Below are 16355 nucleotides of genomic sequence, written 5' to 3'. Positions count from 1 at the left end.
AGGTATACATTCCCCCCCCGCCCAACAGGACTCACCAGATCCATTTCAAAAGAGTTGATATAAGGAGGGAAGGGAATCCCATTTTACTTCTATCCCATTTTACTTCTTTTCTCACCTCAAACATTGAAGGGAAGGGTTTTTCCTAAAATTAGAAAAAATAAAAATAAAGTATGATTTCTATAAAAAGAGGTACCTTTCATAGAGAAGTTTAAGATCTTACAAATCTATCATGAGGCAGATATGCAATGGCTCTCTGCCTAATGGATCTTGTACTTTTGTGTAAAAACAATGAATATAAAGTCTTTTTATCACATCTGCCTCCAATGAGGAGACTAGTGTAAAATACAAATTTTATATATGTATATGCATGTATGTATACATATGTACATATTTATATATATATAAAATATCCTATTGGTTCTATTTCTTTGGAGAACCCTGACTAATAGAGATGGAAACAACTTTTTTTGTATCCAACACTTAGGACTATCTCTCCACTCCTCTTCCAATAAACAAGAACATGTTTATAAAAATAGCCTTAGCTGCCAGCTTAGTAAGAAGTTAGGAGGTTAAGTTACTGAATAGATGGTTTAAGAAATACATAAAAATGGGCTGTTCCTGGACTGGATCCAAGTTAACCTCAACTCAAGATGTTCTCTGACTGCATGAAGCATCACTTTTAGTTAGAAGCTTCTGCCAACTGTCCTGAGATTCTCTGTTCAGAGACTCTGTCTTCAATAAAAAATTGAGATTGAGAAGTTAAAGAAAGACAATCACCCTGAGACTCTTTGAGTTTGAAAGAACAGCATCCAAGAGAACTATAAGAAAATATTACCTTCAATGTTAGAGAGTTATAAGCAGTTGAGAAAGAACTTGGAATAAGATACCTTAGAGGATTCAGAGCAAGAAAATGATAAGGGATTAGATTTGGGTCTACGTGATATCTTTTGAAGGCCATAACTTATCATCAAAACCAGAAAACTTTCACAAAAAGAGAAGGAAGATACTACTAACAATTGTTTTGGTTAAATATATGTAAAACTGGGATTTTGGGGGCAAACTGAAATGTATACACACCCTACATGTAAATCAAAGGACACTTCTTTTCGACTTTGCCCACACCAAATTCTCTCCAGATTGCCGAATGCCAAAGAAGAGATACAGGAAAGAAAGACTGATACAGTGAGCTGGAGGTAAATACCATATATATATTTATACACAGAGAGAGAGAGAGAGAGAGAGAGAGAGAGAGGCAGAGACACAGGCAGAGGGAGAAGCAGGCTCCATGCACTGGCAGCCCGACGTGGGACTCAATCCCGGGTCTCCAGGATCGCGCCCTGGGCCAAAGGCAGACGCCAAACCACTGCGCCACCCAGGGATCCCTAATACCATATATTTTTAAATGAAGTTTATCTTTAAATCAATTATAAATAAATAGCTATTATAAATAGCTATTATAAAAGATGGGGGAAATACAGAAAGACAGAAATAGAATCAACAAAGATTACAGTGTATGACTATCTGGGCTTTTAAAAAACTCATGTGTACCTCTAATCCTATTACATTTAAACTTATATATCTAATTTTTTAAATTTAAGATGTAACAAAAGTATTTCTATGTTGGCTCAAATTGTTTGAAATGTGATTCAAGGAGCTGCATAAAACCTTACTTAGTGGCAATATTCTCATTTCCTAAGCCACTGTCTTTTTTTCCCAATATTTGGATTATTTTAAAATTTTCACTACTCTTATTAATGTACAAGTCAATGTCAATGAGCATCTTGGTACCTAGTACCCTTTTCCCCTTGCAATATATTTCCTTCCTTAAATCTTTAAAAGTTAAATTACCAGGTCAAACGTTTTGAAGACTTGATACTTTTAATTTACCTCATCTTCCAAAAAAGTGTTGAATGTTCTGGCCAGTGATCTCTGAATACATTTATTTTACCTTGAATAATTTATCCACCTTAAGCATTAGCATTTAAACTTTTGCTCAGTCTAGAGGAAAAGTTATTGTTGTCTCAGCTTGCATTTCTTTTATCGCAATGAAATCAAACACTTTTCCATTGTTATTCTAACCAGTTATATTTCCTATAATATAGAAATGGTCAATTTTTTAGTTTCAGGATGCTTTTACCTCTTAAGAAAAATTGAGGACCTATAGTTTTTGTTTATGTGGGTCATATCCTTTGATATTTTGCCATATTGGAAGCTAAAACTGAGAAGTTTTAAAACATGTGCTTATTAATTCATTGAAAAAATAAATCTATTATGTGTTATAACACATAATATTTTAATGAAAAATAATAATTTCTAAAATAAAAAAAATTTTGAGAGTGGAATTATTTTAAATTTTTACAAATATTTTAAATATTTGATTAGAAGACAACTGAATTCTCATACTTGCTTTGGCATATAATCAGTCACAATATGTTTCTTTTGTTGAATTATATGCAGAAAATTCAGTGTCTCACCAATATGTACAGTTGACCCTTAGACATTACAAGCTTGAACTGTGTGGGTCTACTTATACACAGATTTTTTTACAGTACAGTATTACATGTATTGTCTTTTCCTTGTGACTTTCTTATTTTCTTTTCCTTAGCTTCTTTTATTATAAGAACACGGTATATAATGAATATAACATGCAAAATATGTGTTAATCTACTATTTATGTTACCAGTAAAGCTTTTGTCAATAGTAGGCTATTAGTTACATATGCAGGGTGTCAAAAGTTAAACTTAGATTTATGACTTCGCTGGGAGTGAGTCCCTAACCGTTGCCTGTTCAAGGATAAACCCTAGTTGGTAAAGAAGGGATATTTTAATAGCCTTTTCTGAAAAAAAAAAAAAAAATGTGTCTTTTCTTTTTTAATGATAACACCAGAACTCAACAAGTGGCTATTTCTTAAGGATTACTTATAAAAAATAATCTGAAATCATATCAATGAAACATTAATGTCCTTTTCGTTAAAATACATTAGTGTTTCTATCCTTTGAGTACATTTTTTTACTCAAGCATAATTTTAAAAATATTTCCTGCCTTAGCCATTTAAAAATATTAGTTCACTGAGTAATGCAAATTTTCTAAATGTTATATTTCATGGAAGGGGAGGCAGGTAGGGGAATGGGGTGACTGGGTGATGGGCACTGAGGGGGGCACATGATGGGAGGAGCACTGGGTGTTATACTATATATTGGTAAAACAGAACTTCAATAAAAAATATATTTAAAAATGTCAAAACTCAAACTTGTTAATATAGCCACCAATATCATTAGAAAAATGTTGAAGAACTGGAAAGATATCAAGTTCACAATGATAGTTTTTTATTTTCCAATATTCTAATTTTTACTTGAAAGCTCAGATTTTATCATTGGCAAGTGACAGGCTCACTTCCCTCAATTTCAAAAAAAAAAATGTCTGCCAAATTTTGAATAGCCATAATTTTCTTGTCATTTCTTTCAAGTAAAAATGTTTCATGAAAAAAAAATGGCTAGTTCAGCTTGCAATTTAAATAATGACAAAGTGTTTTCCCAAGGTGCTATTTTACTTTGGTACTCACAGGAAATGCTTTACTCACACTTCCCATTTTGTCACATAGAAAATTAACAATATACACCCTCAGAGATTAAGATTTAATAAAACTCATCAATTTTTCTTCTTCTTCTTTCTTCTTCTTCTTCTTCTTCTTCTTCTTCTTCTTCTTCTTCTTCTTTGTAAATATTTTATTTATTTATTCATGAGAAACACACAGAGAGAGAGAGAAGGGGGGGGGGCAAGACGCAGGCAGAGGGAGAAGCAGGCTCCATGCAGGAGCAGTACTCGATCCTAGGACTCCAGAATCACGCCCTGGGCTGATGGCAGCCACTAAACCACTGAGCCACCCAGGGATCCCCCACTTTTACTGTTTCATCAAGGACATTCTTCAATAAAATTGGCCTTTTCGTTTTGCTTCATTTTGTTTTGTTCTGTTTACTACAATTGCATAACAGTGAAAAATGCAATGATGATGACTTTGGTGCCATTGTCTTGCTTCATACTCAGGCACTAACAGCTTACCCACCATTACTTTTGTACAATGTTCAACATAGGGAGCCTTGGGGACCTTCAGGGTCCAAAGGCAACACAGTGAGATCACTACTACTAAAGTGTTTTTTTTTTTATGCACATCCTTTCCTCATTTGCCCATCAGAGGTTTCCTGGGTATAGATTCAACATATTAGTTTTTTTGCTATAATATTTGCTATCAAAATTATTGTTTGTTTTCACATTACAATTCTGGCTATGTTCTTGTTTTTTATGCAGATTTTTAAGCATTTATATACTCTTATCCATTGGATCTTTTTTGTGTGTCAATGCTATTTCTTGCTTTCTTTTTTATTTAAAATTTTATTGATATATTTGTCAATTCACATACAGATATAAGAAATAATACAAGAGATCTCAGGAGCCTTTTACCAAAGTTTCTCCCCAATGGTAGCACTGAGCAAAACAAAACATTTTTGCAAAAAAAAAAAAAAAAAGGTATAATATTGCAACCATGATACTGATATTCATACAATGCATTGGTTTTATTCAGATTTTCAAGTTTTATTGTATTCATTTGTGTGTTTGAAGTGTGTGTATTTACTTCTACATAATCTTCTCACATGTGTAGGCTCCTGTGTCCAGTCAAAATACAGAACAGTTCCATCACTTCAAAAACCCCTTGTATTTCCCTTTTATAACCACATCCACTGCCTTCTGCATCCCCTTTTTCCCTATCCCTAACCTCTGAAAACCGCAAATCTGTTTTCCATTTCTAAAATTTTCTTTAAAAAAATGTTATATGAGTGGGGGTGCCTGGGTGACTGAGTCAGTTAAGCATCTGCAGCTCAGCTCATGATCCCAACATCCTGGGATTGAGCTTCACTTCACTGTTCAGTGGGAAGCCTGCTTCTCTCTTTCCCTCTGCCCCTCCTTTCTACCCATGCTCTCTCTGTCTCTCTTTCTTTCAAATAAATAAATAAAATCTTTTTTTTAAAGGCTATATAAGTGGAACCATAGAGCCTAATCTTTTGGAAGTGGCTTTCTTTCAACATACTTCCCTAAATATCCATCCAAGTGGTTCTGTGTTTCAGAATTCCTCTTTATTGCTGAATGGTAGTCCATGGTAAGTATGTGCCACAGTTTAGCCAGTCTCCCATTTAGGGGTATCTGGATTGGTTAGGTTTTAGCTATTACAAATAAAATAGCTATGAACATGTGTACACAGCATTTTGTTTACACACAAGTTCTTATTTCTTTAAGATAAATATCTATGAGTGTGGTTTGTGGATCATGTCGTAGTTGCATGTTTAGTTTATATATATATGTGTGTGTGTGTGGTAAAAGATACATAACATGAAATTTGCATTTTAAATCATTTTTAAGTGTATACACTTAAAATTCAGTGGCATTTAGTATGTTCACATTGTTGTGCCACCTTGACTACCTCCAGAACATTTTCCTCATCTAAAACTAAAACTCTTCACCCGTTAAATAATAGCTCCCCGTTATCCCTTCTCCCCAACCCACTATATAATTACTATTCTACTTTTTGTCAATAAATGGGCCATTCTAGACACTTCCTATAAGTGTAAACAAAATATTTGTTCTATTGTGTCTGGCTTACTTAACTTAGCATGTTTTCAAGGTTTATCCATGTTGCAACATGTGTCAGAATTCCATTCCTTTTAAGGCTGAATAATAATATATCATTGTATGTACATATTGTTGTGTTTATACATTCATCCACACATGGATGCTTGCATTGCCTTCACATTTTGGCTATTGTGAATACTGTTGCTTTGAATGTGGGTGTACCAATATCTCTTTAAGTTCTTGATTTTAATTCTTTCAGGTGTATACCCAAAAATGAAATCTCTGGACCATGTGATAATTTGATGTTTAATTTTTTGTGGAACCACCGTACTGTTTGCCAGTTTGCCACCATTTTACATTCCCGCAAGAGTTCCAATTTCTCCACAGCCCAACCAGCACTTGTTTTCTGCTTTTTTTTTCTTTTAATAGTAGCCATCCTAAGGGCACTGCATATTTAGTTCATTTGAAACTGCCAAACTGTTTTCCAGAGTGACTGTGTCATTTTTCATTCGTTCTAGGAATATATGAGTGATTCAGTTTCTCTGCCTTGTCTTCAGCATTTGGTGTTGTCACTATTTGTTTTTTGTTTGTTTGTTTGTTTTGTTTTAATTTCAGGAATTGTGACAGACAGGTAATGTTATCTCATTGTGGTTTTGATTTGCATTTCTCCAATGGCTAATTATGTTGAACATCTTTTCATTTGCCATCTGTATATTCTCTTAGATGGAATTTCTCTTCATGTCTCTTATTTTCTAATTGAATCTTTAATGTTGGACTTTGAGAGTTCTTTATATTTCTAAATACTCATCCTTTATCAGATATATGGTTTGCAAATATTTTCTCCCAGTCTGTAGCTCTATTTTCGCATCTTCTTCGTTTGGTATTTTCCAAAGAAGAAAAATCTTAATTTTGATGAAGTTCAAATTATCAATTTTCCTCTTACATATTCTGCTTTGGTGTCAGTCCTATGAACTCTTTACCTAGCCTTACATCTTGAAAAAGATTGTCATTATTTTTTTTATAAAAAATTTTAAGACATTGTAAAACAATGCATATTGTGAACATTTTATGGTTTTATGCTTACATTTAAGTTGGCAAGTTATTTTGAGTTATTTTTGTATAAGATGTGAGGTTTAGGTTCATGTTCAAATTTTTGCTTATGAATTTTCAATTGCTCTACCACCATTTATTGAAAAGTTATTCTTCTTCCACTGGATTGTTTATTGTTTTAAATTGATAAACCATTTTATTATTTGTCAAATTTTCTTATATCCCCATATTTTCAATTTTATATCATGTTTTGGTAGCCTACAAAATCATTTAATTTAACCTAAAAATTTACCTTTTCAAACAATAATGCAATATACAATGATATTGGCATTTACATTTGAACATACATCTCAGTTTGCTGTTCAAATCCAGTGTCATTTAATTCATGTACCACTGAAAAGTTCAAAGAATTGAGTCACTTACCAGCTATTTCCCCTTTGATAATTGCTATTTTTTGGCTATTCTACTTTGCTGAGGAAGGTAGTCTGATTATGCCAACAATTAAAATGTTCTAAAATAGGTCCTTTTCAATATACTATAGAATAAGGGAAAGTTGGAACATTAAAGTAAACACAATTCTCAAAATTTATGATTCTAGATGTTTATATTGATGTTATTTTTCTTTGTACTTTTTTTTCAGAATAAAATGTGAATTTTGAAAGAAACAAGTTTTAAGAGCTATCTTCTCAGTGCTCATGTTAACAGGAAGAGTACTGATAATGGCTATAAGCTATTTTAACTACTGTCAAATTCTATGCCATTAAACCCACTGGATTGTTTTTGTACCTCTGTCAAAAATCAGTTGTGTATTTTTGTGTGGGTCTATTTTAGGTTCCCTACTCTGTTCCATTGATCTAAATATCTATTTCTCTGCTAATACCATACTGCCCTGATTACTATAGCCACATACTAATAGTGAGTCTTGTCCCACTTTATTTTTCTTTGTCAAGATTGTCTTACCTATTCTAAGGTCTGTGCCTATTCATATAAATTTTAGAATAAGCTGGTCTATGTTTTAAAAAAAAAAAAAGCTTGCTGGGATTTTGATAGTAATTGCATTGAACCTACAAATCAATTTGGAAGAATTGGTATCTTTGCTATGTTAAATCTGCCAGTCCATGAATAGGTCAATCTTTTCTAGGTTTGCTTTAACTTTTTTATCTCATTTGTAATTTTCATCATGTGGATCCTAAAATGTCCTTTTTTTAAATACATTTTTTTAAAGATTTTATTTATTTACTTGAGAGAACGAAGAGTGAAAGAGAGAGAGAGAGAGAGAACACAGAGGGAGAGATAAGCAGATTCTCCATTGAGCAGAGAGCCTGACATGGGGCTTGATCCCAGGACCCTGAGATCATGACCTGAACTGAAGGCAGACTTAACTGATTGAGCCACCCAGGTACCCCTTAAAATGTTCTTTGAAGAATATACATAAGAATTTCATTTTTTGGAGTAATTTTAAATGGCATTCCATTTATAACTGTGGTTTCAACATGTTTAATTGTTAGTATACGGGAGAATGCTTGATTTTTATGTGTTGATCTTATAACCTGGGATCTTGCTGAATTCACTTATTAGCTCTAGGATTTTTTTTTTTTTTTGGTGGATTTTTTTGGGATTGTGTTTGTAGACAGTAATGAAATAATATCATCTGTAAATAGGGAAAGTTTTATTTTTTCCCTTTCCATATTATATGCCTTTTTATTTCTTTTTCTGACCTACTTATAGTTGCTAGAACATTGAGGACTATGTTGAATAAGAGTGGTGAAAGTATACATATTTCTACTGCTTTTAAACTCAGACAACTTTCTCCGTTCAGAGATTTGATAATGGCTTCTATGTTCATCTAATTTTGTTTCTCCTTTATTTTTTCACTACTTATGTATTTATTTATTTATTTATTTATGTAATTACTTATTTATTACTTATGTAATTACTTATGTAATCTTTAGAATTATTTAAAGCCCTTCAACTTCAACATTTTCTTCTATAAAATTGTGCTATTAGTATTTGTCACTAAAGTTAGTAGAAAGGAATGAGTAAAACAAGTAACTCGAATATAATTTGTTTCAGCCAACAGTTGTTGGACTTTGAGAGGTGAAATATGATAGCACTTTACCCAGCCCAAGTTCAGTAGCAAATAGAAAAGTTGTAGAAGTCAGGCAAATGAAATAAAAATAAAACCTTTACTACTGATAAAGCTTTGTTGGTAGATATGGCTTGGGGTGGAAGTCAAATGACACTTTTGTTCTCTCTGCAAGACTCACCTTGGAATATTTACTTCCCACCACCCCTGAAAGAAATAGGAGCCTCCAAAATAGACGAAATTTATCCAGCCTTGCACTGGTCTGCAGGAAAGAGGAAGAAAGGAACAAAGCACAGGAATTTTGATAGATTACCACTGCCTATCTGAGGGACATAGACTGCTGGCTGTTAACAATCAACCAGGTAACTGTAACAGGTTTGAGGACTGTTTCCTGAATAGTAGTGGTGATTGCCTCTGTTATTATTAGTAGTACTGATAAGCTAAATAAAGTTAAAATTTATATTGGTACATTGCTTAAGTAGAGGATAGAATAGCTTTTTCTTCCAAATAGCTGGTCAGTTATACCAATTCACAAGTTCTTTTTCTTTTCCAGACATATATCTTTTAACTCCCTTCCATAAAAAATAATACAGTCTGTTTTAGGGCTTAGGTATTACTTTTGTAACTTTATTTCCAATTGTGTTGCTAATGCTATAGTTTTTACCTTTATGTATTTTAGTGGCTTATAGAACTAGCTTCTGTCGCACTGTCACTACTAATTATATCAATTATTAAGAAATTTCTTTACTACCCTTTCCTGATTATTCTTTCAGAAAATCTGTTTCTATAAAGAATATAACTTTTTATCAGTCGGAAAAGTAATTTTCTCTTTTCTAGTAATAGCCTTGATTCATTGACCCATCAAATGTACTTGACACTTGAAAGAGGACATTGGTTTTGTTAGGAGGAAGCTGAAGGTCAGTTCCACTTGTCTCACTATTATAGGCTGCTTTCAAAACCTTTATTGCATATGTATGGGTTTTTTCATTTACAATGTAAATTCATCCATCACTCTCTTGTGCTTTAAAGAACCCCAATTTTCTTTCCTGCTGTCAGTGTTTGAGGTCACTCTGATGCAGAGAAATCAAACCTGCTGTGATAATTTAGGTACAACTACCATTTGCAGGTAATATGTAGTTGTTACTGTAATAAAAACTAGAGATACAAATGCTTGCAACAATGTGTTAGGTTAAGAATGTCACTGAAGCAGAAATTGGTACCCAAAAAGAAAACTTACTTATAACTCAAGGATTTCTGGCTACTGTTCCAGTGAAGTGATAATAAGATAGACCATTCATAGTGTACTTCAATTAAGGTAGAATTCTTGCTATCAGTTTATCTTGCCAAAATGTCATTATGATAAGATAATATTATCCTGAATAAATCTTGCCCTTGTACAGTTCCCTTCCCTTTGAGTATGGATGGACCCTGTGAATGTGATGAGATGTCACTATTGTGATTAATTGTGGCTTTTTCCTCCAGAATGCCACCAAGTCTTCACAGTGAAGAGTCAGCAAAGACCTCCTTATGAGTCTGACAGAGGGAAAGGAAGGGTAACCACTCTGAAATACGCTGAGAGCATTCTCCATAAGAAAGAGCTACTATCCAGGTGAAATGCTTTACCAAAGCCTCATCCCACCAGGGAAGAGAGCATTAATCAACTTCAATCCTCTCACCTAAAAAGGAAAAAAAAAAAAAATCTAAGGAACACTCATAAAGGTCATCACCTGGGGCACTGGCCCACTAACAGACTGAAATTTAATTATAAGCTTTTAGAATGCTTTCCCTTTCAATACCTTACCAAGCTAGCAATAAGACTCCAGAGTAATTACAGTGGATTACAACTAAAAGAGCTTCAAGCTTCACACTCTATTTAAGGAAGAATTTCTAGGATTCCCAAAGACAACAGGGGCAAAAACAAGAACACTAAAAGAGTTTAAAGTTTCTGGTATCTATAGTTACAAAAAAAAACCCCAATAAATGTAGGTCAATTTCTAGCCATGCTAACATGAAACCACACAATAAATGCCTTCAGATTAGTTGTTACCCTATACATCATGTCTGGCTTTGAACAAAAAATAGCAAGGTATGATAAATGGCAATAGTTTCAAGAGGCAAAGCAATCTTCATAACTAGACACAGATAGGACAGAGGAGATTTAAAATAATTAATTATTCAAATGTTAAGAGCTCTAATGGGAAAACATAGACAACATGCAAGAACATAATGGCTAATGTAATCAGAGAGATGGAAACTCTAAGAAAGAAGGAAGTGCTAGGAAAAAAAAACATTCTGTAATAGAAATAAATAATGTATTTGATGGGCTTTTCATCAGACTGGCACATGGCCAAAGGAAGAATCAGTGAGGTTTAAGATATGTCAGTTGAAACTTCCAAACTGAAATACAGAGAAAAAAGAATGAAAACAAAAAACAAAAACCAGGACATTCAAGAATCATAGAACAATTTCAAAAAGTGTAACATATGTATAAATGGAATATAAAAGAAGGTAGAAAAAAAACAGAAGAGACCTTTAAAGCAATAATGGCTGAGAATTTTCCAAAATTAATGACAGACACCAAGCCACAGATCCAGGAAGTTCTGAGAACATCAAGAAGGATAAATACCAAACAAACAAAGAGACAAAAAAACTACACCTAGGCATATCATATTCAAATTACAGAAAACTAAAGATAAAGAGAAAGCCAAAGATATCACAAAACTACAGGCCAGTATCTCTGTATAGATGCAGAATTCTTGACAAATATTAGAAAACCAAATTGGACAATACATTTAAAAGATCATTCTCCATGATCAAGTGGGATTTATTTCAGAGATGCAGGGATAATTCAACACCCACAACATGGAGAAAAAGGAACCTTTGTGCACTATTGGTGGTAATGTAAATTGGTGCAGCCATTAAGGAAAACAGTATAGATGTTCCTCAAAAAATTAAAAATAGAATTACTATATGATCCAGCAATTCCACTCCTGGGTATTTATCTGAAGAAAATGAAAATACTAACTTGAAAAGATATATGGCCTTTCATGTTCATTGAAGCATTGTTATCAACAGCCAGGATCTGGAAACAACCTGTGTCTATCAATTGATGGGTAGATAAAGATAATTTATATAATAATAATATAAAGTATAATATAGTAAATATTACATACACACAATAGAATATTATTCAGCCATTAAAAATGAAATACTGCCATTTATGACAACATGGATGAAACTTGAAGGCATTATGCCAAGTGAAGTAAGTCAGACAGGGTAAGACAAATACTGTATGATCTCACTTGTACTGGGGATCTAAAAGACAAACAAGCAAATAATATCAAGTTTATAGATACAGAGAACAGATTGGTAGTTGCCAGAGGCAGGGATTATATGGAGGTAAAATGCATGAGGGGAGTCAAAAGGTGAAAACTTCCAGTTATAATTTAAATAAATTATGTTATTATGATGTAAAGTATGGAGACTGTAGTTAATAATACTGCATTACATATTTGAAAGTTCCTGAGAGAATAAATCTTAAAAGTTCTCATCATAAGAAAAATAAAATCTATAAGTATATATGGTGAAGGGAGTTTAATAATTGTGGTGGTCATTTTGCAATATATACAAATATCAAATCATTATGTTGTACACTTGAAACTAATAATGTTGTGTATCAATTACACTTCAGTTTTTTAAAAAAAAACGGAAAAGTGTCAATGTTTTTAAGTTTAACTGGTGATAATCTGTACAGGGTGGATTTCATGTCCTCCAATGGTGCAGGTAATCAAATACTGGCATTTTCTAGGCATATATGCAGGCTCTATGGGAACCTCCGAACTGCAGTTTCTTGACATGGGGAATACCTCCCTGACTGACCCAGATGAACCTCTCCCCAGCTCCCATCTCTAGTGGTTTATCCCTGAAGTAATCTTACCCTTGCAGGAGATCACTACTGAGTGGAGCAATTTCAAGAAGATTGAGTTTACACAGTGCCTGGGTGGCTCAACAGTTGAGCATCTGCCTTTGGCTCAGGTCATGATCCTGGCTGGGATCCTGGGATAGAGTCCTACATCAGGTTCCCCACTTCTCCCTCTGCCTGTGTCTCTGCCTTTCTCTCTGTGTTTCTCATGAATAAGTCATTAAAATCTTAAAAAAAAAAAAAAAAGATTAAGTTTAGCTTCCTTTGGTGGTACCTACTTGGCCAATAGGAAACTCCTCCATAAAAAAAAAAAAAAAAAAAAAAAAAGAAACTCCTCCATATTCTTACCAATAAATTTTCTCTAAGTGGGGCTGCTCTCACTACTGCCCTGTCTCCTTGTCTTGCCATTATAAGCTTTTGCCATCAGCCTCCTGACTTCAGAGTTCTTCAGTTAGAAGAAAAGACCAGTTCTATGTTCATATTTCCTAACCCTAGGGAACACGCATCACTTACACTTAAGAGTTCTTCCACTGAATTCATTCATGGCTGGGGTAGGGATGATTCTCAAATTTTGAGAATTTAGATAATTCTTATTTGGGAAATCCTCACAGGCTTGAGACAGGGATGGGGAGAAAAAAATCTAAATATTCTCCACGCCTGTGTAATCTCTTCCCTGAATTCTCCCAAAGAACTAGATGTCAGGGTGAACAAAGGACTGTGTTAGCCACCTCTGAGCAGGTCCATAGAAATATGTCTTGCAGCTTTATTTAGACAGCAAGGGTACCTATAACCCATTCTCCATAGCTTTAGAGCCCTACAAATATTCCAGGACAACAGAATAAATGTCCTTTCCTCTGGACTTTCTCTCCCTGAGTAATGCCTGCAGTTGATGAATAAGTAGCTTTATATAATATGTTGCTAAGCAGCATTCTGTGAGCTTTACATGTACGAATGCCTGATGCCTTCTTTTTCTAGACTATAAGGATTTAGACCATCTTATAAAGATATATACAAACCAACAAAAGGTAACATAAATTAGAACTGATGTAAAGAGATAAGAAGGTAGTCACATATATTAGAGCCAGAAATAAAGCTAATCTGCAAATGTACTCCATGAAGTTCTAAATATTTGCAAAACAGAAAACTCAATTTTGGCTTTAGTTTTTGTTGTGGGAAAATAAAAAAAAAAACCAAACAAACAGGAAAAAAAAGCATGATGAGTTTCATCAGTTATCTAAAAGATTGATGCTCAGGTGCACGTCTAATACCAACAAAAGGCCAAGGAGTTTGTCCTCAGGGTTCTCATTAGGAAGAGACTCTAAAATGCAATTCATGATTTCTCTACAAGTAAACACAGCTCTATGACTGACTATAGGTGATTAATTAATGTTACTCCTTTTCTTCCTGTTTTATTCTATGATACTCCCCGGGGTTGGGTACAGAAAGGACAAAATTAATATTGATGCCTTAAGAAAAGTCAAGGAGAATGCCATTTGGACACAGATGAAAATCAACACAGACCTTATACTTGGGAGTTTTCAAGTCTAAATAAGCTTTCTTAGGAATTAGTTCTTCAGGTAATGACAATTTTAATTGTCAATAATCTAACAATAACTCATACAATTTTAATATGGAAGCACAACTTTGCTTCCTTTTTTTAAAAAAAAATATATTTTTTTTTATTTATTTATTTATTTATTTATTTATTTATTTATTTATTTGAGACATAGAGAGGGAGAACAAGCAAGGGGAGCTGCAGAGGGAAAGGGAGAAGCAGGCAACCCACTAACCAGGGAGGCCGATGTGGGGCTCGATCCCAGATCCCCAGACACCTAACCAACTGAGCCACCCAGGTGCCCCACAACTTCTGCTTCGTAAACTTAGTACAATTTATAAGACTTAAAATTTCCCCAACACACATTTCCCCAAACACTATAAGTTGCATAAGAACAAAAACTTGCTACTTATTGAGTATGCAAATATGTAGCATTCTCTAAGCAGCAGAAAATGAGATTCTTTTACTCTTGTTATGAGTATTTTTAAAACCCACCTCTATAGTTGAAATGTCAAATTACTAATCCAAATTATTAACAACCATAATAAAATAATGCCAGAAACCGATTTCCCAAGAGAAGAAAATTTTTGAAGTTCTTAAAGGATACAGAATGAAGCTATTAGAATGAGCTGCTCTGGAGTTAGTTGGTTGTTGTGATCTAGAGAAAGAATTTCACAGGGTCTTAACTTTCAAATCCTTATCCTGCTGCCTATGAATACACCAGCTTCTTGAAAAGTACATGAATAGAGCATACACTAAACAAACAGCCTTGCATGATTACCAGCCGGTGTGGATTCCAAACCACCATTTTCACACCAATCCTAATGAGGTAGCTTCCACAACATGTAAGCATGGAGATAGCACCTGGTTATTCATTCCATGGCTCCATTTCCCTGATCCCATCTCAGTCCCCTCTTGGCCCGCCAAGGACGAACCAACAATATAGTATAGCTATAGATAGTATAGATAGTACTAGTAATAGTACTTCTAGATAGTATAGCTATCTAGAAGAGCAGAAGTTTTGGGGTATTCTCTTCCTTAGTCTAGTTTTATTCAAAACCCCCACATTGTATCTCCTTATCGGTTATCCAACTGAGAGCTTCTAAAAGTTCAATTTTTCTTTGACTTGATTTTAGAGAACTTCCCCTGCATGGTGTGGAAAAGAGGCTGGAAGGAGAAGACTGGCATGTCCCAGCACTTGACGGCTAGATTGTGTCTCACACAATGTTGCTAGAGCTTGCTTACAGCATCTGCCAGCTGTCTTGTTTAGAGCATGACCCTAATAGGGGTAAGTGATAATAATGTTTAGATCCCTTATCAACTGGGGAATTGAATGGGTTTATCTCAAAGGAAGAACAGTCAGGAATTGACTGCATTTTTCTCTCATCACAGCCTTTAGACATACATCTTTATTGTCAGACGCTGCTGTTGAAATCATCTTAGACCCTATAGTTTTCAGTTATGCCTCTTTCTAGTAATTACAACTTGTTTTCAGGCTTTAAAACTTCCTAGTCCAATCCAATGCAGAAGTTCAAATTTATACTCGTATAGTCAATACAATAATATTACAGTTCAGTTTTGTCCTGTGGCTTGGAAACTTCAATGTGGAATAGGGATGCCTTGTTATTCCTAATGCCTTTCCAACTCTGCTACTTTCATGTCTTGCTTCCTTAAGAGTATGTTGTGGCCAGAAGATACTGGTAAAGGAAAGGCACAAAGCTCCAGAGATCCCTATAATGGATGTGATAGTAGTGCCCTGTAAGTCAGGCAGAGCCAGATGCCCTTTGAGCATATTTGTGATTTTCTTTGGGGGGCTTCCTATGTAGTTTTCCAAAACAGTGAACAACTCTTGGTTCAAATAAGGCAACGTGCAATCTTCCCTTTATTTACTCAGTAGTTCCGTTCCTGCAAGATCAGGCTTTGTTTAAAAGGTGCCAGAATTTCCGGGTGTTTACATGTGCAGTGTAGTTCTGGGTTCAGAGAATTATGAAGAGGTTTTTCACCAATGAGTTATTTGAAGGCTGTGGGGGAAGTGGGACGATTCTCTGTTGTGTGGGACTGTCTGATGCACTGCAGGGCGTCAAGCATTCCCACCTCCTCCCACTAAATGTCAGAGGCAG

At 34.4% G+C, this 16355-nt stretch overlaps 1 long non-coding RNA gene across 1 annotated transcript in view; it reads left to right on the top strand.

The window, feature by feature from the left end:
* LOC144291573 (uncharacterized) overlaps positions 1–16355 on the top strand; it is a 75727-nt gene that overhangs the window by 16836 nt on the left and 42536 nt on the right. Inside the window, exon 2 of the long non-coding RNA XR_013358896.1 lies at positions 15372–15523. This is a non-coding gene — a long non-coding RNA (uncharacterized LOC144291573). The remainder of the gene's footprint in view (positions 1–15371; positions 15524–16355) is intronic.

This window comes from Canis aureus, chromosome 20, assembly GCF_053574225.1.
Source record: "Canis aureus isolate CA01 chromosome 20, VMU_Caureus_v.1.0, whole genome shotgun sequence".
Classification (NCBI taxonomy): Eukaryota; Metazoa; Chordata; class Mammalia; order Carnivora; family Canidae; genus Canis; species Canis aureus.
The sequence above is the reverse complement of the archived record's forward strand: the minus strand, read 5'-3'. Positions and strand labels throughout refer to the sequence as shown.